At 38.3% G+C, this 3,390-nt stretch overlaps 1 long non-coding RNA gene across 1 annotated transcript; it reads right to left on the bottom strand.

Moving 5' to 3' along the window:
- Positions 1-317: 317 nt before the first annotated feature.
- On the bottom strand, positions 318-2,525 carry LOC146960265 (uncharacterized). Its single transcript, XR_015035487.1, has 4 exons — positions 2,440-2,525; positions 1,358-1,457; positions 1,228-1,281; positions 318-955 (listed from the first exon to the last, which is right to left on the bottom strand). It is a non-coding gene; the product is annotated as an uncharacterized LOC146960265 (long non-coding RNA).
- Positions 2,526-3,390: the final 865 nt, after the last annotated feature.

A 3,390-nucleotide genomic window follows, 5' to 3' on the forward strand; every position in this document is an offset into this window, starting at 1 on the left:
TTGACACTGGGAATACATTCCCTGAGGTCCCTAGATGGTCCCAGACACCAAGGAAATGCATGTGAACCATATAATTGTGTAACAATTCTTCATTTACTTTGGGTGTGTATTTTTAAGCGTTTTTTCTTAAAATACGGCTAGGGTTTAACACCCACAACTATGGTTTGACAACCTTTGTCCCTTTACATCTATATCTATAAAATATTGAATTGACTCATTCCATAAAAAATTGAGTTCTGAAAATACTTTTTTGTTGTTATTTAAAAAAAAAAAAAAACGAGTTTGTAATTTTTCGTGAAAAGGTGATATTTCAAAATCCTTATTTTAAAACAGGTTGAATTTTACATATGGTTCACACACTTCCTGTCCACATATGTAGGCTACCAAATTTTAGGTTGATATGTAAAACTACTGAGGCAGATGTTTATATGACAGTATAGGATTTTTTGGTGGTGAAAGAAGAGGTGTACAGATGGTACATATGTTTAAATCACCTTCGTTGTTGACGTGACGTCGCTTGTGGGCTGCCGTAGTCTGATATTGTCTGAGACATTTTCAGTGACTGTGAAAAAAACTTAGCATCTACAACCTTCATTTTTTTCCTACATGTTGCCGAAATCTGCAGTTTGAATAAACCTGTATTTCAAACAAACACATACTAATTATTGGCCTTGCAATAACCTAACAATGTGGCACAATGTATGTTTTTTCATACATCACATTGTAAAACTGTTTATCATATGTTTGATTAAAAATAAACTCCTTTAACTAGCCACACCACAACAAGAGCACGCCACAACAACGTGCCATTAGATGATTTAATGTAATGAATAAATGACATTGCATAGAGTGGAAAAGGTGAGGGAATGTTGATGTCCGGTGTGGGAGGATGAACTGGAGAGCAGCAGAGGGAGACTCAGAGTGGGGCTTCCATCTCGGCGTTGATCCGTCAGAGCTGGAACAATGCAAGATCAAAACAAAACAACTACTATTAAAATTTCAACCCCTAAGTGGACATTTAAGCTGCCTGACATGAATCCATTAACACTACAACAGCCGTGATGTCATTTTGATCTCTCTCACGATTACAATGCATGTGACTTGGTTTAAATAACACAATCTATGTCTCCCAGTCACTGACTTTTCCTAAAAGCCTGTGACACATCATCCTGTGAAATTCTCATTACTTCAGGTATACAACTGAATCAAATTAAATGTCCACTTAACTTGATTCTGTTGCCTAGAGATGTGTCACACCTCATCTTATGCATTTTGGGGTTTCTGGAATAAAAGAGAGGGGTAAAAAAAGAACACCACGTCATATGTATGCATACATGTGTTAAATCTGAATGGTTACCTGGCAATTTAAAGGCAGGGATAAGCTTTCTTCACTGAGAAACCTGATGTTCTCTTCATTCTCCACACCAAGTTCCTCTGCTGCAAACATTTGTATCTCACTGCAAAGGAGTGATGGAGACAGATCATTGGAATGTCACTCATTTTGTAGGCTGACAAAGTATAATAATCCATTAGGTCATCATGCCTGAAAAAAACAAAATGCTCTTACTGTCCCTAAGACACGTAGACTCCAATGACCCTGAACTTACATAACAACAACATTTTTTCATGTTTTTCACACACAGCCATGGTTAACAATTAGCTGTATCTTGCCAACCTCCAATTCCTCCTCAGTTTTCCCTGGCAAAACCTTTTTATATGAAGTACCCTGCACTGTAACTGTATGAACTGATGCTGCCCTCATGTTGAAACATGAATTGTCGAATTTTACACAGAAATCGTCCAATTTGATCAAAACTTCAAGTGATGAAATTCCACCCTTGAATGTGTAGCGTGGTGCAGAGTGAAGCTACCCTCCACTACACATTTAATTTGAAAGTTGTTTATTTTGTTCTGCAAATAGCAAAAATAGGTATTTTATCATCACAGTTCGCCACACACACATATTAACTTCAGACTCAAGTGTGTGTTCTCATTCACTGAACAGATTCACTGTTTTAACACAGAAAAAATCATGAATATCTGTAACTTACCAACATTCAAAACAATAAATCATGTGACTGCTGTATCACTATTCTTAACCAGTTTCATCTCATCATGTACATTCAAGATATCAACTTATTTAGCAAACACACAGTATCAATCACGTCTAAACATTGTCAAATTAATCATGTATCTATTTTAACCTATTTATGTATTTATTTATGAACTACACGAGCAGTCCGGGCTGACCGGCTCATAGTTTTCCTGTTGCTCGCGGTAACTACGCAACCAGTGCTAACTACAGGCTAGCCGTTTTCCGTACGGTACATTGGCTGAGTAACGTCTATAAACAACAATACATAACGTCCGAACGGGATAATAAACCAGCACATAACACATTCACCCACTCGTTACACATCTCTAACGCTCCCTTCTTACCTGCAAAGAGCAAAAATATGTATTTTATCATCACAGTTCGCCACACACACATATTAACTTCAGACTCAAGTGTGTGTTCTCATTCACTGAACAGATTCACGCGTGACTTCCTTATTCCTGAACACACCGTGTAGTGAACGCGCCCTCTGCTGGTCGGAGTTAGGTACTGCATACTGCTAGGAAACTACATTTTTCAGACAATAAACCACTCTTTTCTCACCATAAACACACAGACAATTATTACCACACTCTGAACATGAGCTGTGCTAAATGTAAATCATATTAAACATGTAAATAATAATACTTATGTAGGTATATTAACCCACTGATGGCTCTGTATTTCATTTCATTTCATTTCATTTTGATTTATTTCATTCATGGTTCTCACATAGTTGCAATATACATTGTGTACACATTTTCATCATGAATGAAAAGGAGCAGGATGAAGAAAAAACTTATAATTCCTGCCCCTCTCTGTTGTTACAAATGTCATTGGCTTACTTCAACACCAATATTATTCTCTGTTTCAAAATATTAGAGATAATGAAACATAGTAATGACAAAAAAACAAACAAACAAAATAACGGTAAACACCACTCATCTATCTATCTTTTTCTTTTTTTGTGTCAAAACTCCATGTGTGATGAGGGACCACCCCTGAACACACCTACGCACAACTGCTTAGAACCCCCTTGTGGATGAACGAAATATTACTTTTTTTTTTGCCTCCTTCCTGGTTTTTTCTCCCTTTCACCTTCGCGCCACATCCCCGGCGTGCCTCAGGCCCCGCGGTCGCGTGGGTGAGCGAGGGCCCGATCATCGCCGCTTGCGGCTTTAATTAGGGCCCGAGCGGCGACTGCAAGTCGCCCAGCGAAAGCCCTATTGTAATTGCTTTGTTTATTAGGGCCCGAGCGGCGACTGCAAGTCGCCCAGCGAAAGCCCTATTGTAAT

This window comes from Trachurus japonicus, unplaced genomic scaffold, assembly GCF_045865225.1.
Source record: "Trachurus japonicus isolate A0001 unplaced genomic scaffold, Traja_1.0 AP030520.1".
Classification (NCBI taxonomy): domain Eukaryota; kingdom Metazoa; phylum Chordata; class Actinopteri; order Carangiformes; family Carangidae; genus Trachurus; species Trachurus japonicus.